The 25039-nt window shown below is 36.8% G+C and overlaps 1 long non-coding RNA gene and 1 pseudogene across 1 annotated transcript; both read left to right on the plus strand.

Annotated features, from left to right (window-relative positions):
- The first annotated feature begins 20901 nt into the window (after positions 1–20901).
- LOC131257475 (uncharacterized) lies at positions 20902–21646 on the plus strand. Its single transcript, XR_009177434.1, has 3 exons — positions 20902–21239; positions 21354–21384; positions 21464–21646. It is a non-coding gene; the product is annotated as an uncharacterized LOC131257475 (long non-coding RNA).
- Positions 21647–21748: 102 nt separating this feature from the next.
- Positions 21749–23658, plus strand: LOC131217527 (PI-PLC X domain-containing protein At5g67130-like; annotated as a pseudogene).
- Positions 23659–25039: the final 1381 nt, after the last annotated feature.

A 25039-nucleotide genomic window follows, 5' to 3' on the forward strand; every position in this document is an offset into this window, starting at 1 on the left:
TGAAATTTTGTGAGGGTGTAGGTCACCTATGGAAGTATCACTCTGTAAAATTTCAGACCCAAAATATATTTGAGTTGCCCGTGGTATGGCTGGAAGTGGCCTGCTAGGCAGGGACGCCCAGGCTGGGGCATCTAGCCTGCTTCGTGGGCCCACCTTGATGTGTTGAATGTCCCACCACCCATCCATGTAGGGTCCTTAGGGGATCGATCATAATTGCCCCCTTTTTATTTAATTAGAACATATTAGGTGGATTTTTGGGGTAGATACCCCAGGCCCATAGGGCTGCCTACACATGGGACATCCCTGCCTTAGGCTACTGCTGGGCTTGCATTCTAACAGTCTGGCCCATTTCATATATGTATTGTATATCCTCTCTCATCTGGTGGGGCCCACAGTGATGTGTGTGAGTCCGGTTACCGAGTCTGGGGCGTGACACCTCAGCCCACAAGTCCATCAAAATGGTGGAAGTCGGCCCAATGTATGGTTGGGCCAAGCTGGGATGTCCCTGCCCAATCTGGGCTCACTGGATGTCCCAAAATTCTGATCTTAAGATGGGGTCCTCATAAGATCACTAAAAGTGACCCAAAAGAATGTACTGATTAAGCCCAAGGATTATAAAAAAGCATAAGCATGTAACACGTACACAAGTTCTCAATATGGTGAGCCCCACAGCCAAATAAAGTTGTAACTACAAAATTGTACATCGAAGGCCCTTTGATAAAATTTTGACCTGTTTGACTTCCTGGGCCTACTAAGGTCCAGAAATTAGTTGAGTATGTGGAAAAATCTCATGAAGGCCAACTATACTCATGGGGGACCCCACCAGATGGAGAGTGTGTATATATCATGAAAAGATCAAGTGGGCCTGCTACTGGATTGTGAGTTCCAGCAAGAACCCAAGGCAGAGAGTGCTTCCACAATCGGGCAATCCAAGGCTTGGACGGCTTGGACCAAACATGCATTAAGATAGGTTCCACATACATGCACATTGAGCCTTAAATAAATAGCCTAAGGTCTATGGTGGGCCTTTAACCACCCATAGAGAAACCTATGAGCTTACCTTAGGATCATCCAGGAGGACATCCAACCTCAACTGGTTTCCAAGAGGTAGCTCACCACTACCCATATAATGAAAGATCTAAGGCCTAAGCAATGTGTGGACTAGTAGGCCATACACCAAGCCCAACTCATAGGCCATATAGTGGGCCCTCAAGTAAGGTTTGGGCCTAACCACAAAGGTCATAATTCCACCTATTGTGGTGGGCTTCATGGGCAGCCCAGTAATTCATTTACATGGGCAAGTTTCACATTTAACACAAGTGAGTTGGGCCTCACTTTTGGCCTAAGTACAGGGTCAGTTTAATGGGTAGCCAAGGGCCCGACTTCTTGTGTATCATTGCCCCTAAGCCCCTCACAATAGATAGGAGAGTATAGGCTCAAGGTCAATGGGCCTATCCAAAAGAACTGAGTCCACAAGGCCTACTTGCTAATACAAACATGCATATACTATATCACATAATGGGCCCTAAAGAAATGGCCCAAAACAAAAGTCATCCAATTCATACATTATGGTGGGCTTGAGTGCAGCCCAAAAACCCAAGAATACACATAGGCAAGACCTATACTGACAGTGTGGGCCTTGCCACATCAGCCCAAAGACTTAGCAAGGCCCTCCACACTATACATTTATGTGGGCCCCGCAAGTCAGCCCATAATTAAGCATTTCATGAGGGCATCACGGCTAATAAATACACACGGTCAGCCTGTAGACGGCTCGTTGGGCCCGTGAAACAATAAAGTCAGGCCCTGCACGATCTTGGGCTCAAGAAATAGGTTTCCAGCCCATTGGGCCTATAAACTACCAAAAATCTGGTTAAGGCTAACCCCCAACATCACCACAAAGGTGAGCCTTAAGAGGAACTAATTATGCCCAAAAATATCTAAGGAAAAAGGCAAGGAGTGTGTGCAATACTCCCTTAAATGTGGTGGGCCACAACAGCTCCAAAACAATCAACTATGGAGCAAATTTGGGCCCCTTACTGGAATTCCAGCCCACCCACTTCCTGGGCCTGCTGGAATTCAAAAATTTATGTAATTCAGATGGGTTACTAGCCCATGGTGACCCACACATATCATAGTGGGTCCCACCGGATGAGAGGGGAATGCACAAATACATTAGAAGTGGGCCATGCTGCTGGAATACAGGCCCAGCAACAGCCCAAGGTAGGGGCGTCTCGTGGTGGGTAGTCCTACGGGCCTGAATATCTGGCCCAAAACTGACCCAAGTTTGCAGGCCACACTACGGTCAGTACAGGGGCCCGATGGCCATGAAAATTTACAAGATGGTCCTCCCATAGGTGGACCATGAATCCTCAAAATTTTGTGATTTTTGGACGGCCAGAAGTATTTTTATTAATTTAAATAAAACAGACCATCAAGAAAATCTGGTGAATCAGGACACCTGAACGTGGTGAGCCAGTCCAGCACTTGCCACGGTGTGCACGGGGCTCCATTGGCTCTAAAAGTTTGTAGGTGAGTCCCACCATGGGTGGACCACCTCTTTGTAAATTTTCATGATTTTATGATACTCAGAAGTATTTAAATTAATTTAAAGAATACAATCTATCTAGGGTGAAATATTGCTGGAATATAACTGTCCTCAATTTGGGCCATCCAATGGGTGGGTTCTGGGCCTCCAAAATTCCTGAAATTTGGACCCAAGGTCCCTCATCAACCCTAAAACAAGGTAGGATCTAGAAATATGGCCCACCTTCTTAAAAATTAATTTTTTTAATATTATTTTTATGGGACTATGCTGCTGGACTGCACAGCAGAAATTTCTGGCAGTCCAGTATGTTGGCCCACCATTTTGGATGCCCAAATACAATTATTTGGCCCTGAAATTGTGTGGATAGGTCCTACCATGGGTGGGACACCTCCCTACAAAAATTTAGGATTTTTGGGATAATAAAAATATTTTATTTAACTCATGCAATTTATGGACAGCAAGGTCCAGATTTTTATTTTCCTGCTGCAGCAATGCTGCTGTCCCTGACTTTAGCACCCCATTTGAGTGGGCCCAGGTCTATGTAAATTTGGAAAATGTAAGGACAACCTTCCTATACAAGTATACAGTAAGGTGGGGTCCACAAAGGTGGCCCACCATTTCAAAATCAGGCTGATATTTATGATTTTCCAGCAAACAGTGTGGCTGGATAGTCCAGAAAAATATGGACCGTCCACCCTCCTTGGCCCACCCTTTTGGGTGATCAAATAGGACATTTAAAGGTGAGGTTTAGCATATTTTTATGTGGGGTCCACACCTCAAAGAAAATTTTAAGAAATTAGGAAAAAGGAGACCACAAATAAGGCCTACAACCCATACATTACAGCATAAAAAAATTCCAGCAATCTGGACAGCAACATATTGCTGTCTAGATCACCCAAAAAAATTAATAAATGGGAAATAAATCATAGATTCCACAAGGTGGGGTCCACCCTGATGTGTCACACAACTTCCAGGCCCAGCCCCTCCCCAAGAAAATCCATAAAATCAGGCCCAAAGGCTTTCCAAATCAAGCAGCAAAACTAGGCAGCACAGTTGGGCCTGGGTGTCCAATAACTTGGGCCTGGATGTCCCAAAAATTTAAAAATTCTGGTTGCATGGTACATCAGGTGGGCCACATAATCATTACATCCAAACCAGAAAAGGGGATAAGAGAAGAAGAAATGAAATCTCATCAAGTTGGGGTCCATGGAGAATGGCCCCATCAAGATCACATGCATGCAAGTGATGGCTAAAAAAAACTTATCCAAGGAGTGGTGGACCTTCACCATTGATGTGATGAGTCCTACACTCTCCATATGAAGCAACAAAAGATCTATGAAAATAAGAACCATGCAATCTATCCTACATGCTCACCCACTTGTTGGATTTTCAAGATTCTTCAACCACCATACTCCTTAAGCTTCAAGGAAGGAGGTTCATTGGTGATGATGGATCTTTGATGGTTAGATCTAGGAGGAAAGAAGAGGAAAGATGGCTGGAAAAGTTCAGCAATGGAGGACATTTGAGAGCATTTGCAAAGAGGAGAAGAGAGAAATGAAGAAAGAGAGAGGGAGATGAGAGAGTTTCTAAAGTTGAAATGATTACTTTCTTAGAAAAGATGAGTTTTGAAAAGAGAAAATAATCATTGCTCATGGGATAGGGTGGCTCATCATTGCCTAGAGAAGCCAATCTCATTATGGTTTTCTTGAGAAAAGAAGCCATCATTGCTAGGCTAAAGGTGGCTTACATGGGAAATAGTGCACATGGGGAAATATGCAATCAGATGGGTCCCACCAAAAATGCAATCAACGGTCCAAATAATGCGCAGCCCATAACTTTTGATGGACAAGCTGGATTTACGCATGAGACGCGGTGCTAGAACCACGGCGACGATGCGGTCGCAATGGCATAGGTCTTGGGTCAATCCGAGTCGGGTCTACGTGACCAAACTCAAGGTGACCGCAATCACTATCCGAAGGTCGTGGGTCGTCGAAATTTGACCGGTAGGACCGCGAGACCAAAATACATGAGATGCATACTCACACACACACATGCACAGATGCGAACTCGGGTCAGGTTTCACAGCAATGTTGGTTAAAGGTCCACATTGAAGGCAATGATGGTTAAATGTTCACATTGTGAGCTCGGTTTTCGAGTTTGGGGCGTGATAGTTTTTATAGCTTTTGTTGTTCATGAGTAACATGTCGCGGAAGAATCTAGTAACGCCATTTAATATAAATTCTAATATTAACATTTACTTTGGTTGTTAAATGACGACTCGTAGGGAGCAACAATGTTGGTTAAATGTCCACATTGATGGGCAATGATGGTTAAATATCCACATTGTGAGCCTAGTTTCTGAGTTTGGGGCGTGACAATTTTTATATTTGCCTTTTTTTTTGGAGTAACATGACGTGAAAAAATCTAGTAACGTAATTTAATAGAAATTCTAATACTAACATCTAGTTTGGTTGTTAAATGGCCATCTAGGGAGCAATGTTGATTAGAAGTCCACATTGATGTGCAATAATGGTTAAATGTCCATATTGTGAGTTCGATTTTTGAGTTTTGAGCATGACATTTTTGTACTTGCTTTTTAGGAGTAACATGTCGTGGAAGAATCTACTAGCGCTATTTAATAGAAATTCTAATACAACATCTAGTTTGGTTGTTAAATGGCCACTCCTAGGGAGCAATGTTAGTTAGATGTCCATATTGGTGGACAATGATGGTTAAATGTCTACATTGTGAGCACAGTTTCTGAGTTTGGGGCGTGACAGTTTTTATACTTGCTTTTGTTTTCAGGAGTAAAATTTTACGGAAGAATCTACTAAATATATTTAATATAAATTGTAATACTAACATTTAGTTTCGTTGTCAAATGGCCACTCCTAGAGAGCAATGTTAGTTTAATGACCACATTGATGGGCAATGATGGTTAAATGTCCACATTGTGAGCTCGGTTTCTGAGTTTGGGGCGTAACAGTTTTTATACTTGCTTTTCTTTTCAAGAGTAATATGTTGAGGAAGAATCTACTACCGCTATTTAAATGAAATTGTAACACTAACATCTAGTGTGGTTGTTAAATGACCACTCCTAGGGAGCAATGTTGGTTAGATGTCCACATTGATGAGCAATGATGGTTAAATGTCTACATTGTGAGCCCGGTTTTCGAGTTTGGGGCATGACAGTTTTTGTACTTGCTTTTGTTTTCAGGAGTAAGATGTTGCAAAAGAAACTACTAACGCTATTTAATAGAAATTCTAATGCTAACATCTAATTTGGTTGTCAAATAGCCACTCGTAGGGAGCAATGTTGGTTAGATGTCCACATTAACGGGCAATGATGGTTAAATGTCTACATTGTGAGCCCAGTTTTTGAGTTTGGGGCGTGACAGTTTTTATACTTGATTTTATTTTCAGGAGTAACATGTCGTGGAAGAATCTACTAATGCTATTTAATAGAAAATCCAATACTAACATCCAGTTTGATTGTTAAATAGCCACTACTAGGGAGCAATGTTGTTTAGATGTCCACATTAATGGTCAATGATGGTTAAATGTCCAATTGTGAGTTCGGTTTTCGAGTTTTTGGCGTGACAATTTTTATACTTGTTTTTTCTTTCAGGAGTAGCATGTCGCGGAAGAATCTACTAACACTAGTTATTAGAAATTCTATTACTAATATCTAGTTTGGTTGTTAAATAACCACTCTTAGGGAGCAATGTTGGTTAGATGTCTACATTGAAGGGCAATGATAGTTAAATGTCCACATTATGAGCTCGGTTTTCGAGTTTGGGGTGTTCATTGTTACACTTATTTTTATTTTCAGGAGTAACAGGTCGCGAAAGAATCTACTAACACTATTTAATAGAAATTCTAATACTAATAGCTAGTTTAGTTGTTAAATGGCCACTCCTAGGGAGTAATGTTGATAGATGTCCACATTAATGGGCAATGATGGTTAAATATCCATATTGTGTGCCCGATTTCTGAGATTGGGGCGTGACAGTTTTTATACTTGCTTTTGTTTTTAGGAATAACATGTCATGGAAGAATCTACTAACACTATTTATTAAAAATTCTTATACTAATTTCTAATTTTGTTGTTATTGACACATGTAGTTTTTAATCCGACCACAACTTGTTTGCATATTTTGTGATGATTGATAGACACGAGACAATTAAATTCTACTAGTAATATCTAATTAGCTTAGTTTTTATACTTGCTTTTGTTTTCGGGAGTAACATGGCGTGGAAGAATCTATTAACTAGTTAATGGAAATTCTAATGCTAACATCTAATTATATTGTTTTTAACACATGTACTTTTTAATTCGACTAGATCTTGTTTGTGTGTTTTGTGGAGATTGAGAGACATGAGCTATTTAAATTTTAATAGTAATATCTAATTAGCTTAGTTTTTGTGAGGCCATGGGCTCACTATATGTTTGGCTCTATGTGGGCCATTCTTAGGGAGCATTGTTGGTTAGATGTCTCCATTTATGGACAATGATGGTTAAATGTCTACATTGTGAGCCCGATTTTTGAGTTTCGGGTGTAACAGTTTTTATACTTGCTTTTCTTTTCAGGAGTAATATGTCGTGGAAGAATCTATTAACGCTATTTAAATGAAATTGTAATACTAAGATCTTGTGTGGTTGTTAAATGACCACTCCTAGGGAGCAATGTTGGTTAGATATATTAATGGGCAATGATGGTGTCCACATTATGAGCCCGATTTTCGAGTTTGGGGCATGACAGTTTTGATACTTGCTTTTGTTTTCAGGAGTAACATGTCGTGGAAGAATCTAATGAAACGCTATTTAATAGAAATTCTAATACTAACATCTATTTTAGTTGTTAAATGGCCACTTCTAGGGAGAATTGTTGGTTAGATATCCACATTGATAAGCAATGATGGTTAAATTTCTACATTGTGAGCTCGGTTTCTGAGTTTGGGGCGTGACAGTTTTTATACTTGCTTTGTTTTCAGGAGTAACATGTTGTGCAAGAGTCTACTAACGCTATTTAATAGAAATTTCAATACTAACATCTAGTTTGGTTGTTAAATGGCCACTTTTAGGGAGCAATGTTGGTTAGATGTCTACAATGATGGGCAATGATGGTTAAATCTCGACATTGTGAGGTTGGTTTTTGAGTTTGGGGCGTGATCATTTTCATACATTTTTTATTTTCAGGAGTAAAATGTCGCAGAAGAATCTACTAACACTATTTAATAAAAATTCTAATACTAACATCTAGTTTGGTTGTTAAATGGCAACTACTAGGGAGCAATGTTGGTTAGATGTCTACGTTGATAGGCAATGATATTTAAATGTCAACATTGTGAGCCTGGTTTCTGAGTTTGGTGCGTGACAGTTTTTATACTTGCTTTTGTTTTCAGGAGTAACATGACGAGGAAGTATCTAATTAATGAAAATTGTAATACTAACATGGCGCGAGGAAGTATCTATTTAATAAAAATTGTAATACCAACATTCCTAGGGAGCAATGTTGGTTATATGTCCAAATTGATGGGCAATGATGGTTAAATATCACATTATGAGCCCGATTTTCGAGTTTGGTGTGTGACAGTTTTTATACTTTCTTTTGTTTTCCTGAATAACATGTCGCTGAAGAATTTAATAACGCTATTTAACAGAAACTCTAATACTAACAACTAGTTTGGTTGTTAAATTGCTATTCCTAGGGAGTAATGTTGGTTAAATGTCCACATTGTGAGCCCGATTTCTGAGTTTGGGGCGTGGCAGTTTTTATACTTGCTTTTGTTTTCAGGAATAACATATCGTGGAGGAATCTACTAACATTATTTTATAAAAATTCTAAAACTAACATCTAATTTGTTTGTTATTGACACATGTAGTTTTTCAATCCGACCACAGCTTGTTTGTGTATTTTGTGGGGATTGAGAGATACGGGACATTTAAAATTCTACTAGTAATATCTAATTAACTTAGTTTTTATACTTGCTTTTATTTACATGAGTAACATGGCGTGGAAGAATCTGCTTACTATATTTAATGGAAATTCTAATACTTGCTATTTTTTTTCTGGAGTAACATGTTGTAGAAGAATCAACTAACGTTATTTAATAGAAATTCTAATACTAATATCTAATTTGGTTAATAGCCACTCCTAAGGAGCAATGTTGGTTAGATGTCCACATTGATGGGCAATGATGGTTAAATGTCCATATTGTGAGTCCGGTTTCCGAGTTTGGAGCGTGACAGTTTTTATACTTGCTTTTGTTTTCAGGTGTAACATGTCACGGAAGAATTTACTAACGCTATTTAAAAGAAATTTTGATACTAACATATAGTTTGGTTGTTAAAAGGCCACTCATAGGGAGCGACATTGGTTAAATGTTCACATTGATGGGCAATAATGGTTAAATGTCCTCATTCTGAGCCCAGTTTTCGAGTTTGGGGCGTGACAGTTTTTATACTTGCTTTTGTTTTCAGGAGTAACATGTCGCGGAAGAGTCTACTAACGCTATTTAATAGAAATTTTAAAACTAAAGTCAATCTAGTTTGGTTGTTAAATGACCACTCTAAGGGAGCAATGTTGGTTATATGTCTACATTGATCGGCAATGATGGTTATATGTCTACATTGTGAGGTCGGTTTTCGAGTTTGGGGCATGACAATTTTCATACTTATTTTTGTTTTCAGTAGTAAGATGTCGATGAAGAATCTACTAACGCTATTTAATAGAAATTCTAATACTAACTTATAGTTTAGTTGTTAAATGACACTGCTAGGGAGCAATGTTGGCTAGATGTCTATATTAATAGGCAATGATGGTTAAATGTCCACATTGTGAGCCTGGTTTTCAAGTTTGGGGCGTGACAGTTTTTATACTTGCTTTTGTTTTTAAGAGTAACATGGTGAGGAAGTATCTACTAGCGCTATTTATTTAATAGAAATTGTAATACTAATATTTAGTTTGGTTGTTAAATGGCCACTACTAGGGTGCAATGTTAGTTAGATGTCCACATTGATGGACATTGATGGTTAAATGTCTACATTGTGAGCCTGATTTTCGAGTTTGGGGCGTGATAGTTTTTATACTTACTTTTCTTTTCAGAAGTAATATGTCGTGGAAGAATCCACCAATGTTATTTAAATAAAATTGTAATACTAACATCTAGTTTGGTTGTTAAATGACTTCATAGGGAGCAATGTTAGTTAGATGTCCACATTCATGGGCAATGATGGTTAAATGTCTACATTGTGAGCCCAGTTTTCGAGTTTGAGGCGTGACAGTTTTCATAATTGTTTTTGTTTTCTAGAGTAACATTTCGCAGAAGAATCTACTAATGTTATTTAATAGAAATTCTAAAACTAACAACTAATTTGGTTGTTAAATGGTCACTCATAGGGAGCAATGTTGGTTAATGTCCACATTGATGGACAATGATAGTTAAATGTCCATATTGTAAGCCTAGTTTTTGAGTTTGGGGCGTGATTATTTTTATACTTGCTTTAGTTTTTTGGAGTAACATGTCGTGGAAGAATCTACTAACTTTATTCAATAGAAATTCTAATACTAACATCTAGTTTGGTTGTTAAATGGCCACTCATAGGGAGCAATATTAGCTAGATGTCCACATTGATGAGTAATGATGGTTAAATGTCCACATTGTGAGCTCGATTTTCGAGTTTGGGATGTGACAGTTTTCATAATTATTTTTATTTTTTGGAGTAACATTTCGCGGAATAATCTACTAATGCTATTTAATAGAAATTCTAAAACTAACATCTAATTTGGTTGTTAAATAGCCACTCATAGGGAGCAATGTTGGTTAGATGTCTACATTGATGGGCAATGATGGTTAAATGTTCACATTGCGAGCCCGGCTTCCGAGTTTGGGGTGATAGTTTTTATAATTATTTTTATTTTCAGGAGTAACATATCGCGGTAGAATATACTAACGCTATTTAATATAAATTCTAATACTAACATCTAGTTTGGTTGTTAAATGGCCACTCCTAGGGAGCAATGTTGGTTAGATGTCCTCATTGATAGCCAATGATGGTTAAATGTCTATATTGTGAGCCCGATTTTCGAGTTTAGGGCATGATAGTTTTTATACTTGCTTTAGTTTTCAGGAGTAACATGTTGTGGAAGAAGCTACTAACGCTATTTAATAGAAATTCTAATACTAACATCTATTTTGATGGTTAAATGGCCACTCCTAGGGAGCAATGTTGATTAGATGTCTACATTGATGGGCAATGATGGTTAAATGCCCTTATTGTGAGCTCAGTTTCTGAGTTTGAGGTACGACAGTTTTTATACTTGCTTTTGTTTTCAAGAGTAACTTGTCGCGGAAGAATTTACTAACGCTATTTAATAGAAATTCTATTACTAACAACAAGTTTGGTTGTTAAATGGCCTCTTTAAGGGAGCAATGTTGGTTAGATGTTCACATTGATGGGTAATGATGGGTGAGCCCAGTTTTCGAGTTTGGGGCGTAACAATTTTTATATTTATTTATTTTCTTTCAGAGTTACATGTCATGGAAGAATCTACTAACTTTATTCAATAGAAATTCTAATACTAACATCTAGTTTAATTATTAAATGGCCACTCCTAAGGAGCAATGTTGGTTAGATGTCCACATTGATGAGCACTGATAATTAAATGTCCACATTGTGAGCCCGATTTCCTAGTTTGGGGCATGAAAGTTTTCATAATTGTTTTTGTTTTCTGGAGTGACATTTCATGGAAGAATCTACTAAAGTTATTTAATAAAAATTCTAAAACTAACATCTAATTTGGTTGTTAAATGGCCACTCCTAGGGAGCAATGTTGGTTAGATGTCTACATTGATGGGCAATGATGGTTAAATGTTCACATTGTGAGCCCGTTTTCTGAGTTTAGGGCGGGACAATTTTTATAATTGTTTTTGTTTTTTAGAATAACATATCGCGGTAGAATCTACTAACGCTATTTAATAGAAATTCTCATACTAACATCTAGTTTGATTATTAAATGGCCACTCCTAGGGAGCAATGTTGGTTAGATGTCCACATTGATGGGCAATGTTGGTTAAATGTCTATATTGTGAGCCCGGTTTCCAAGTTTGGGGCGTGACAGTTTTTATACTTGCTTTAGTTTTCAAGAGTAACATGTCGTGGAAGAATCTACTAACGCTATGTAATAGAAATTTTAATACTAACATCTATTTTGATGGTTCAATAGCCACTCCTATGGAGTAATGTTGGTTAAATGTCTACATTGATGGGCAATGATGGTTAAATGTCTACATTATGAGCCCAGTTTTCGAGTTTGAGGCGCAACAGTTTTTATACTTGCTTTTGTTTTCAAGAGTAACTTGTCGCGGAAGAATCTACTAACGCTATTTAATAGAAATTCTAACAACTAGTTTGGTTGTTAAATGACCCCTCATAGGGTGCAATGTTGGTTAGATGTCCACATTGATCGGTAATGATGGGTGAGCCCGGTTTCCGAGTTTGGGGCGTGATAATTTTTATATCTATTTTTTTCTTTATTTAATAGAAATTCTAATTCTAACATCTAGTTTGGTTGTTAAATGGTCACTCCTAGGGAGTAATGTTGGTTAGATGTCCACATTGATGAGCAACGATGGTTAAATGTCCACATTGTGATCCCAGTTTTCGAGTTTGGGGCGCGACAGTTTTTATACTTGCTTTTCTTATTAGGAGTAATATGTCGTGGAAGAATTTAACAACGTTATTTAGTAGAAATTCTAATATTAACATCTAGTTTTATTGTTAAATGGCCACTCCTACGGAGCAATGTTGGTTTGATGTCCACGTTGATGGGTAATGATGGTTAAATGTCCACATTGTGAGCCCGGTTTTCGGGTTTGGGGCGTGACAGTTTTTATACTTATTTTTGTTTTCACGAGTAACATGTCATGGAAGAGTCTAGTAACGCTATTTAATAGAAATTGTAATACTAACATCTAGTTTGGTTATTAAATGACCACTCTTAGGGTGCAATGTTGGTTAGATGTCCACATTTATAGGCAATGATGGTTAAATGTCAACATTGTGAGCCCGGTTTTTGAGTTTAGGGTGTGATAGTTTTTATACTTGCTTTTGTTTTCACGAGTAACATGTCACGAAAGAATCTAATAATGCTATTTAATAGAAATTCTAATACTAACATCTAATTTAGTTGTTAAATGGCTATCATAGGGAGCAATGTTGGTTAGATATAAATATTAATGGATAATGATGGTTAAATGTCCACATTATAAACCGGGTTTCCGTGTTTGGGGCGAGATAGTTTTTATAGTTGCTTTTGTTTTCAGGAGTAAAATATCGCGGAAGAATCTAGTAACGCTATTTAATAGAAATTATAATATTAACATCTAGTTTGGTTGTTAGATGACCACTCCTAGGGAGCAATGTTGGTTAGATGTCCACATTGATGGCAATGATGGTTAAATGTCCACATTGTGAACCGGGTTTTTGAGTTTGGGGCGTGACAGTTTTTATATTTACTTTTTTTCCGAAGTAACATGCGCTAAAGAATGTACTAATGCTATTTAATAGAAATTTTAATACTAACATCTAGTTTGATTGTTAAATGGCCACTCCTAGGGAGTAGTGCTTGTTAGATGTCCACGTTGAAGGACAATGATGGTTAAATGTCCACATTGTGAGGCGGGTTTCCTAGTTTGGGGCGTGATGGTTTTTATATTTGCTTTTATTTTCAGGAGTAACATGTCGCAGAAGAATCTACTAATGTCATTTAATAGAAATTCTAATACTAACATCTAGTTTGGTTGTTAAATGGCCACTTGTAGGGAGCAATGTTAGTTAGATGTCCACATTGTTGGGCAATAATGGTTAAATGTCCACATTGTGAGCCCAGTTTCCGAGTTTGGGGCATGACAATTTTTATACTTGCTTTTGTTTTCAAGAGTAACATGTTGTGGAAGAATCTACTAACATTATTTAATAGAAATTCTAATACTAACATCTAATTTGTTTGTTAAATGGCCAATCCTAGGGAGCAATGTTGGTTAGATGTCCACATTGAAGGGCAATGATGGTTAAATGTCCACATTTTGAGACGGGTTTCCGAGTCTGGGGCGTGACAGTTTTTATATTTGCATTTGGTTTTAGGAGTAATATGTCGCAGAAAAATCTACTAATGCTATTTAATAGAAATTCTCATATTAACATCTAGTTTGGTTGTTAAATGGCCAATCATAGGGAGCAATGTTAGTTAGATGTCCACATTGATGGGCAATGATGGTTAAAATGTCCACATTGTGAGCCCAAGTTTGGGGTGTGATAGTTTTTATACTTTCTTTTGTTTTCAGGAGTAGCATGTTGTGGAAGAATCTACTAACGCTATTTAATAGAAATTCTAATACTAACATCTAATTTGGTTACTATTGACACATGTAGTTTTTTTATCCGACCACAGATTATTAGTTTGTTTTATAAGGATGAGAGACACGAGTCATTTAAATTCTACTTTTAATATCTAATTAGCTTAGTTTTTTTGAGGCCATGGGCTCACTATATGTTTGGCTCTATGTGGGCCACTCCTGGGGAGCAATGTTGGTTAGATGTCCACATTGATTGGTAATGATGGTTACCCGGTTTCCGAGTTTGGGGCGTGACAGTTTTTATACTTGCTTTTGTTTTCAGGAGTAACATGTTGTGCAAGAATTTGCTAACCCTATGTTATAGAAATTATAATACTAATATCTAATTTGGTTTTTATTAGCACATGCAGTTTTTAATCCGACCACAGATTGTTTGTTTGTTTTGTGGGGATTGAGAGACACGAGTCATCTAAATTCTATTACTAATATCTAATTAGCTTAGTTTTTATACATGCTTTTGTTTTCGGGAGTAACATTACGCCGAAGAATCTACTAACGTTATTTAATGGAAATTCTATTGATAACTTCTAATTGTTTTATTTTTGACATGTGCAGTTTTTAATTCAACGACAACTTGTTTTTGTGTTTTGTAGGGTTTGAGAGACATGAGCTATCTAAATTCTACTAGTAATATCTAATTAACTTAATTTTTATACTCGTTTTTTTTTTTTCATTAGTAACATGGCGCGGAAGAATATACTAATGTTATTTATTAGAAATTGTAAGACTAACATCTAATTTGGTTTTCATTGACACATGCAGTTTTTAATCCGACCACAGATTGTTAGTTTGTTTTGTGGGGAATGAGAGACACGAGTCATCTAAATTGTACTACTTGCTTACTTTTTATGCATGCTTTTGTTTTTAAGAGGAACATGGTTCGAAAGAATCTACTAACGCTATTTAATGGAAATTCTAATACTAACATCTAAGAAGATTGCTGTTGACACATATAGTTTTTAATTCGACCACAGCTTGTTGCGTGTTTTGTAGGGATTGAGAGACACGAGCCATCTAAAGACTACTAATATCTGATTAGCTTAGTTTTTATACTTGCTTTTGTTTTCAGGAGTAACATGGCGTAGAAGAAACTACTAATTATATTTAATGTAAATTCTATTGCTAATTTCTAATTACGTTGTTTTTAACACGTGTAGTTTTTAATTCGACCACAACTTGTTTATGTGTTTTGTGGGGATTGAGAGACATGAGCTATCGAAATTCTACTACTAATATCTAATTAGCTTAGTTTTTATGAGGCCATGGGCTCACTATATGTTTGACTCTATGTGGGCCACTCTTAGGGAGCAATGTTGGTTAGATGTCCACATTGATGGGTAATGATGATTAAATGTCCACATCGTGAGCCCAGTTTCTGAGTTTTTTTATACTTGCTTTTGTTTTCAAGAATAACATGGCGAGGAAGAATCTACTAATGCTATTTAATAGAAATTCTAATACTAACATCTAATTGGGTTATTGTTGACAAATGGAGGTTTTAATCTGACCACAAATTGTTAGCTTCTTTATGGGAATTGATAGATACGAGTCATCTAAATTCTACTACTATTATCTAATTAACTTAATTTTTATACATGGTTTTGTTTTCAAGAGTAACATGGCCTGGAAGAATCTACTAATGGTATTTAATGGAAAATTCTTATACTAACATCTAATAGGTTTGTTGTTGACACATGCAGTTTTTAATCCGACTACAGCTTATTTGTGTGTTTTGTGGGGATTGAGAGACATGAGCCATCTAAATTCTACTACTAATATCTAATTAGCTTAGTTTTTATACTTGCTTTTATTTTCAGGAGTAACATGATGTGGAAGAATCTACTAACTATATTTAATGAAAATTTTCATACTAACATCTAATTAGGTTGTTGTTGACACCCGCAGTCTTTAATCCGACCGCGGCTTGTTTTTGTGTTTTGTAGGGATTGAAAGACACAAGCCATCTAAATTCTAATTAACTTAGTTTTTATACATGCTTTTGTTTTCAAGAGTTACATGATATGGAAGAATCTATTAGCGCTATTTAATGGATATTCTAATACTAATATCTAATAGGGTTGTTGATGACACATGCAGTTTTTAATACGACCACAGCTTGTTTGCGTGTTTTGTGGGGATTGAGAGACACGAGCCATCCAAATTCTACCACTAATATCTAATTAGCTTAGTTTTTGTACTTACTTTTGTTTTCGGGAGTAGCATGGTGTGGAAGAATCTACTAACGCTCTTTAATGAAAATTCTAATACTAACATCTAATTAGGTTGTTGTTGACACATGCAGTTTTTAATCTAATCGCAACTTGTTTTTGTGTTTTATGGGGATTGAAAGATACGAGCTATCTAAATTCTACTACTAATATCTAATTAGCTAAGTTTTTAAACAAGTTTTTTTTTTTTTCACGAGTAACATGGCGCAAGGAATCTACTAACGCTATATAATGGAAATTTAATTACTAACATCCAATTGGGTTGTTGTTAACGCATGCAGTTTTTAATACGACCATCGCTTGTTTGTGTGTTTTGTGGAGATTAAGAGACACCAGCCATCAAAATTCTACTACTCAGATCTAATAAGCTTAGTTTTTATACGTGCTTTTATTTTCAGGATTAAAATGGCGTGGAAGAATTTACTAACACTATTTAATAGAAAATTCTAATACTAACATCTAATTGGGTTGTTGTTGACATATGTAGTTTTTAATCTGATCACAAGCCATCTAAATTTTAATACTAATATCGAATTAGCTTAGTTTTTATACATGCTTTTATTTTCAGGAGTATCATGGCGTGGAAGAATCTATTAACGCTATTTAATGGAAATTCTAATACTAACATGTAATTGGGTTGTTGTTGACACATGCAGTTTTTAATCCGACCACAGCTTGTCAGTATGTTTTGTGCAGATTGAGAGACACGAGTCATCTAAATTCTACTACTAATATCAAATTAGCTTAGTTTTTATACATGCTTTTATTTTTAGGAGTAGCATGGTGCGGAAGAATCTACCAATGCTATTTAATGGAAATTCTAATACTAACATCTAATTGGGTTGTTGTTGACACATGCAGTTTTTAATCCAACCACAGCTTGTTTGTATGTTTTATAGGAATTGAGAGACACGAGCCATCTAAATTCTACTTGTAATATCTAATTAGCTTAATTTTTATACTTGTTTTTGTTTTTAGGAGTACCATGGTGCGGAAGAATCTACTAATGCTATTTAATTGAAAATTCTACTACTAACATCTAATTAGATTGTTCTTGACATATAAAGTTTTTAATCTGAACTCCAGCTTATTTGTGTGTTTTGTGGGGGTTGAGAGACACGAGCCATCTAAATGCTACTACTAATATCTAATTAGTTAGTTTTTATACATGCTTTTATTTTTCAGGAGTAACATGTCGTGGAAGAATCTACTAACACTATTTAATGAAAAATTCTAATACCAACATGTAATTAGGTTGTTGTTGACACATGCAGTTTTTAATCCGAACCACAACTTATTTGTGTAATTTTTGAGGATTGTGAGACACAAGCCATCTAAATTCTACTATTAATATCTAATTAGCTTAATTTTTATACATGCTTTTATTTTCAGGAGTACCATGGCGCGGAAGAATCTACTAATGCTATTTAATGAAAAATTCTAATACTAACATCTAATCAGGTTGTTGTTGACACATGCAATTTTTAATTTGAACCCCAGCTTGTTTGTGTGTTTTGTGAGGATTGAGAAACACAAGCTATCTAAATTCTATTACTAATATCTAATTAGCTTAGTTTTTAACAGTGTTTTAAATAGCGGTTGCATGATGCGTAGCTCTCAGCCCTCTATAGTGTGTAGCATTATAGCCTAAATGATGATTAATTTAAAAATAAGACAAATATAATAAATAGTGAAAAAAAGGAAAATAAGTAAATAAATATGAAAAAAAAAGAAAAAACAAATATAAATATGCCTAAAAGATGATTAATTGAAAAATGTGGATAGGCTTTTGAAAAATGATAACTAATAATGTCTAATTGAAACCACAAGTCATAATTATTAAAAGAAATAAAAATCTCATCGGTTAAAAGTATCAAGTACAATACAAGTGTCACATTCCTCAACATTAGATACAAAGAAAACGTGAAGAAAATAAAATATTAAAAAAATACATTGGAGCTTACACTACGGACGCTACACGCTACATAGTTGTAGCGTATGCTACGAACCCTATAGCGTACATTTATGCTATTTAGGATGCTGGTACGTAGTGTATGCTACCGCTACGCTACGGGCGCTATTTGAAACACTGGTTTTTATACATGCTTTTGTTTTCAGGAGTAACATGACGCTGAAGAATTTACTAACACTATTTAATGGAAATTCTAATACTAATATCTAATTAGGTTGTTGTTTACACATGTAGTTTTTAATCCGACCATATCTTGTTTTTGTGTTTTGTGGGGATTGAGAGACACGAGCCATCTAAATTCTACTACTAATATATAATTAGCTTAGTTTTAGCGTATGTTACGACCCCTATAATGTACATTTATGCTATTTAGGACGATACATAGTGCTACAATCACGCTACAGTACGTAGTGTACACTATCGCTATGCTGTGGGCGCTATCTGAAACACTGGTTTTTATACATGCTTTTGTTTTCAAGAGTGACATGGCGCTGAAGAATTTACTAACGCTATTTAATGAAAATTTTAATACTAACATCTAATTAGGTTGTTGTTAACACATGTAGTTTTTAATCCGACCACATCTTGTTTTTATTTTTTGTAGGGATTGAGAGACACGGGCCATCTAAATTTTACTACTAATATCTAATTAGCTTGGTTTTTATACATGCTTTTGTTTTCATGAGTAACATGGCGAGAAATAATCTACTAATGCTATTTAATGGAAAATTCTAATACTAACATCTAATTAGGTTGTTCTTGAGTTTTGTAAATGGACATAAGTGTTTTCATAGATCAAGTGAGGAGAAACTGAAGCTTGTATAAATCACACACACACACACACGGACGCACCTGGTTGGTTGGTAGGGCTATCAATCCTCACCATTCAATTTTGAATAGGCCCCATCTTGCTTGGTCATGGACGAGCTTTGTAAATATAGCTTAATTTATTTTACAATATCTGTTTTTCTTTTCCATAGGGGACCTTTGTGCATGTACAGCCATTCATCCTCCATGCCCACTTGGCAAGAGATGGTTAATTGCTTCCAAAGGTGATGGAGTTCCCTACTTAGTCACAATTATGTATTTGTAATTAAGCAAATCCGACATGGAGGTCATGGAGCCAATATCCCAGTTTTTGGGCTATCCCCTATCCAGATGGACACTCATATCGGTTCTGATAAATCTGAAGCAAATCTAGGCAAATCTGACATTGAACTATTTCTTTTCCTTTTCTTTTTGAAAGATGAAGATGGATTCTTAAAAGATAATCTACTTGTGTATTGCCATTGCATTGTATTTTTAACTGCTGATGTATATTTGTTATGGATTTCATTACAATACTCCCACTAGGCTGTTGTTGGGATTTCATTACAGTACTCTTGCTGATGTGATCAGCAAGAGCAGAGGACTTAAACCCGACCCGTTTATCAAATGGTTTGGGTTTGGGTCGGTCTTGAGTCAGGTCTTGGTTGAATATAGAAATTACAACTAAGATTTCACATGAGTAATGTTCCAAATGATCTAATTGTTGCTGACTATCAACTAACAATTACCACCCATATATAGCTAATTCAATCGCATTTGGATCTTGCAATAACTAAGCCGGCCAAATGCCATCGGCCTACTGCAGGTTCGAATTTGAAGCTTTAAACGATTGCTACAAGACCTTAGATGTGCTCACCATGTTTTGTTCTCAAGGTTTGATTTGTTACTATTTCTCATCTTTTATACATTAGTGGAAAGTTACTATAACTCAAAGTTGTAGTTGTTGAAGTGGAAGATTGGTCCATTGGATGTGCCCCATATGGTTCGTGATCTGCACTTTGCTGCAACACTTGATTGAAGGCTTGGCGGGCCCCAAACAATGGCACCCACATCGACTTTCCTCCAATGCTCAGCAATGGAGCTGAAAATCACTAAAAATAGAGCAAGAAAAATATTCAGTAGTTACCTTCCTCAGCATTCATATTAAGAAACCATGCTCCAAATTGCAATTGCATTACTTTCAAGTTGGATTTGAAAAGAATCTATTTGTAATTTGAGGGCTACTTTCATATCATGAATACTAGGAAATTGGGATTTCATTACAATTCTGTTTTTGTCAAAGGTATTCTGTTTTGCCATTTGTATCTAAATGTGAATTCTTTTCTTGCTTTCTTTGTCATTTTGTCATTTTTTCAGTTCACATTTCAATTTCAAAAAAATCATCTTTTAGTTGATGGTTCATAATTACCTTGAATTAGCACCATTTATCCTATTGGGATTTTTTTTTTCCTTTCATCATCCTCAATGTATTTAGAATCAAACTGTCCTTGTAAGGAACCTTTTGGAGAATTGAATTCCATCGTGGGGGACAAAAGCTAATCATTCCTGTAAGCTAAATCTCATCCTGTGCACCTTGTACTAATTTATCTTTACCTTTCATGGTTGCTTAAATGCCTTAGAATTGAGTCTGACAATCGGGCTTCTACCCATGTCTGCATGTGTGGACACATTGGAAGTCATCACACAAATTATTTTATTCCGTGATGTGATGATCAGGTGTCATTTGATTAGGCATGGTACTATTTCTTTTAGATCCGGATCAAACTTTTGTCTTCTTGGTTTCTCTCAACAAATTGTGAAGAGAATAAAAGCTTGTTAGTTTTTTTTGTTGGTTTTTATAATATATTTTTTTTGATACATAAGTTTTTATAATATTAATGCTAACATATTGGCATGTGTGCATGTCTTGCTTTTTAGACATTTGAATCCTGTAATTGCGACTGGGGCATTAATCATTCCATCATCACTTTATTTTCTCCTCAAGGTTTTGCTACTCTTTTCATCAACCTTTATCATTGTTTCCTTGATGAAGAAAACAAATTTTTTCATAAATGTTGGTTGAAAGAAAGGAGCTGAGTTTGTCACTCTTTTCATCAGCCTTTATCATTGTTTCCGTGATGAAGAAAACAAATTTTTTCATAAATGTTGGTTGAAAGAAAGGAGCTGAGTTTGTCACTCTTTTCTTAATGTTGAAACAGAGTTTTTCTCACTCGTTTCATAAAGAAGGAGGACATGTTTTAGGGTGAGAAAAACCAACACAATCATAAAACAAAGGATTGATTTTTGATATGGGTTTTGTTTTTCATTGGATTAATGAATGTTTTTCGACCTTTTCTTTGATGGCTTTTCTTTGTAGGATCATACTGAAGACTCTCATGTGCAAAGAAGTAGATATGCATTTCTTCTCTTGCTTCTTTCATCTATTCTCATTTTCTTATGCTGCTGAAAGACGTTCTTTAATGGCAGATTACAGGAGAAACAGAAGGAGAGGGTGAAACCAGTGGCCAACATGCATCAAAGGAGGGCAGAGATGTCCTGCCATTCCGATGCTTTCATCGCATTAGTAGGTTCTATTCTTCTTCTCTCAATAACCCATTTAATCAAATTCCTAAAGCCTTCAGGTTTTCTTATTTCCTTTCCTATTTCAGGTGGGTATGGAACCTTAGAAGAGCTCTTGGAAGTCATCACTTGGGCTCAGCTAGGAATCCATAATAAACCTGTAAGCAAACTAGAAATACTTATATCATGAAGATGGGATCTATATGTATGTGTAGGTGGGTCTTCTTAGATAGAAGATATGATTTACATGCTCACTACTATATAATGGTCATGAACAAGATGTCCATCTTAACAAATATATAATTATTTTTGCAAAAAGAAAAAATTGAACGAAAAAAAGATATGGTTATTTTTTTTTTATTGCTACTATTTATACTCTGAATCATTGCAGAAGGATGTTAGAGGGGTGATGCCTAACATGTATGACTTCAACAATGACATTTAGTTGTGCCACTCCTTTGGAGGCCAATGCTACAATTTGATAGCATTCGTAAGTCATAGCTAAATCCTTTTTATATAAATCTAATGAAATGATTGAATTCTGATTAACCTATTTGATTAACAACAACCTGCTATTAATGTGCTGAAAGAAATTCAAGTGTTCCTTGAAGCTAACCCTTTGGAGATCATTACAATCTTCATAGAAGATTGTCACATCACCTCAAGGCCTAACTAAGGTATTCAATGCCGCCGGCCTTAGGAAATTTTGGTTTCTGGTATCAGGGATGCCTAAAAATGGGCAAGATTGGCCCATCATCGATGATATGATTAGTAAGAACCAACGTTGTTGGTATTCACCTCAAAATCAGCCAAGGAGGCTACTGAAGGCATTGCCTACGAGTGGAGATATGTTGTAGAAAACAATGTAAGCCCTGTTTTCTCTCCTTTCATAAATGTATATCCCATGCAGATCTTATAGTGGAACTATTATAGATAGACGAATGATTATTATTTTTTCTATAGAAATTTAGTACATGCTTTGCTAAGCCCACATGTATCCATCCCTGATGTTAGAGCCATGCATAACATGGGCCTTGCTGAGTAGATGATGTGGCATGAGAATCAGGCTTGTTGTACATTCATTGGGCAGGCCACGTGCTTTAGTTGAATGTGGACTCCTGGTAATTCTTTTAAAATGTTCATTGTTCTTCTTTAAATGTGTGTTCCACCTGATGAGTGAACTGGTGTGATTTTCGAGCCTGGCTATTTATTAGCATGGACTGCTTGATGCATGCTCTAATGCTTTCCGCAGGTTGGCGAATGTGGCCTCATGAGGAGGTCTACACTGTTAATGAAATTCTGTAAAAATATAAAATTTCTGTGTTTTCTCCTTGAATCAATTTGCTTTTGGAGATAAAATGAAATTGATATAAAATACATCAAAATAGGAAGCATTGTCCAATTTAAATTTCTGATGCATAGGAGTATAAACATGTGAAGCTATCACTGATTCTCTTTTTATTGGTTTTGGTGATTGGGTTGAAACTGCAGATGGTGACAGTGGGATGAAGGCGAATTCTTATGCTAATCGTGCGGAATCATCTCCCATGAACACAACAACAAGATCCCTTGTTTTAGAGAACTATTTCCCTGACAATCCTAATTTAGCGACAGCTTGTAAGGACAACTTAGCTCCACGTACTAGCATGACTGGTACATGTTATGAAGCAGCAGGAAAACGATGGCCCAATTTCATTGCTGTCGATTTCTACAAGGTAATGCATGAGATCTCACTTTCATTAAAGATGGAAATGGAAACATGATAAAGAATTGTGTTTCTTTTACATGCATTTGGGTCTTTCTTCATGGATTTTTTTTTCCTTTAATTCTTTAGTACATGTGCCTATTTGTATGTGGATCTTGTGTTGCAGAGAAGCGATGGAGGGGGAGTCCCACAAGCCCCACCGGATAATCCTAGCCATCAGTTTTTTCTTTCTTTCTTTCTTTCTTTTTGGACTTTTGATCATAAACATGTATGCTTTGATGAGTCATTGTCTGCCCGGTTGGTTTAATTCGTTGTTGAATTGTACACTGAAACTGAGTTTTGAGAACCTTGCTTTGATGAGTCATTGTCTGCCTGGTTGGTTTAATTCGTTGTTGAATTACACACCGAAACTGAGTTTTGAGAACCTTGCTTCTAGCTGAGGGGAAACAGTATAAGGACCATAGACTTGGTCCGTTGGTCTTGTTACATGTAAGAGTATTTTAGAAGTTTCAATGTTTTTTGTTGACTCCTGACTCACTTTATATGATGTATATGCAACCCGTAGTTGGGGCCCATTGTGATGTATTTGAGGCCCATGGGCAAGACCCATTGCAATGTATTTAAGGCCCATGGGTAAGGCCAATTGTGATGTATTCATGGCCCATGTGCAAGGCCCATTGTGATGTAATCGTGGCCTATGGGCAAGGCCCATTGTGACATGTATTAGGCCTATGATGCATGACCCATGTGATGTATTCGAGACCCATGTGTAGGGCTCACATGTCATGTATTTGAGGCTTATGAGCAAGGCCCACCTGTTGTGTATATCTTGCCCTTGAGTAAGGCCCATTGTGGTGTATATTAGGCCTTTGCGTGAGGCCGTGGGCCCATTATATGTTTGGCTCTATGTGGGCCATTCCTTGGGGGCAATGTTGGTTAAATGTCCATGTTGTCGAAGCCGATTGTTGATGTCGGTTGTTGATACCGATTATGAGTATGTGACATCATAGCATCATGATACATGCCCATACACATCATTTGTATGTTTGTTATGAGATATGATTGACCATTGCATATGCCATAGTGCCGGTTGTTAATGAGACTCCCTAATAGGCAGAGTTGCCCCACATGAGCACGCGGTATGCACAGGTTTGATGCATGACTGAATAGTATGACTCATGCCTCTCACATTTTGTGATATGACCACCGTACGCCCTAGTAACATCAGGGCCGTAACCTCCACAGTCATATCGTGGATGACCAGATGGGACACCGAAAATCTATTCTACATGGGGTGCTATAGATATCCTTGGGTGAAAGTCCCAGAACCCTCTTGGTTCCAGAGGTTGCTCCAACATCTAGACCGAGTGGATGCATAAGCACATGAAGGCTGTATACCGTTAGGCCGCATCTCCCACTGTGTCGTGGTTGGTTGGAAGGGGGTATGACCTTACCTGCCCAAGAGGAGGGGGCAATGCTAGGCTAAGTCTAACCAGCTCAAGGAATGGGTCCGCTATCGATGAGCTGGACCCGATATTGGCAGGCGGATAGTGAGGTCTCTTCCACCTTTTTGCGCACAATGGGGTAATAATCTGGTTTGGAGTGTAATAAACCTCGGTGTTTTCTCAAAGAGGAACCATACTAATATGTGGACTTATTGAATAGGAATTACATATTCATTCATTCACTATCCACTTGAGCTGGTGGTGCGGAACTATTTGTTACGTGTTCCTTCGCATAACTAGGATTTTGGTTGGGCGTGCGACTAACCTGAGACC

The sequence above is a fragment of the Magnolia sinica genome, chromosome 10 (assembly GCF_029962835.1).
Source record: "Magnolia sinica isolate HGM2019 chromosome 10, MsV1, whole genome shotgun sequence".
Taxonomy (NCBI): Eukaryota; Viridiplantae; Streptophyta; class Magnoliopsida; order Magnoliales; family Magnoliaceae; genus Magnolia; species Magnolia sinica.